Source organism: Penaeus monodon, chromosome 32 (assembly GCF_015228065.2).
Source record: "Penaeus monodon isolate SGIC_2016 chromosome 32, NSTDA_Pmon_1, whole genome shotgun sequence".
Lineage (NCBI taxonomy): Eukaryota > Metazoa > Arthropoda > Malacostraca > Decapoda > Penaeidae > Penaeus > Penaeus monodon.
In genome coordinates, this window is record NC_051417.1 from 744265 (window position 1) to 744706 (window position 442).

The 442-nt window shown below is 44.1% G+C and overlaps 1 protein-coding gene across 1 annotated transcript in view; it reads right to left on the reverse strand.

The window, feature by feature from the left end:
* The window catches only part of LOC119593349 (obscurin-like), a gene marked incomplete at its 5' end in the record, with an annotated part of 19749 nt that overhangs the window by 13633 nt on the left and 5674 nt on the right, over positions 1–442 (reverse strand).

A 442-nucleotide genomic window follows, 5' to 3' on the forward strand; every position in this document is an offset into this window, starting at 1 on the left:
CAGAGATACATATACTGGTTTGGTAGCCTTGGCCCTGACACGATCTCCATAACTGACGTGTGGTCCTTGGGAAAGCCTGAGTCTGACACCACATTAATGCACAAATGAATAACCGAACAGGGTCCATGTGCGTGACTGTATAGGAGGGGGGGTGACACGAAAGAGTGCGTGTCCTAATGTCGATGCCTTGCATGGAGCGCTGCCAGTAAGTAACAGATCTTAATGCATGACGTTTTGGGTCGTCAGTCCGGTAAGATCGAAATTCATGCATTTCATTTTCATCATCTGACTCGAAGAGACGTGTTTTCATATTCCGTATTGTTGTTGCTTTATTTGGTTTACACGCTACTGTGTTTGGCTTTTTGTCCGTGTCTCTTACTGTTATTGTTACGTTATTGTGTTTGTCATTTTTGTCCAGGAGAGTTACTGCATTACTGCTATG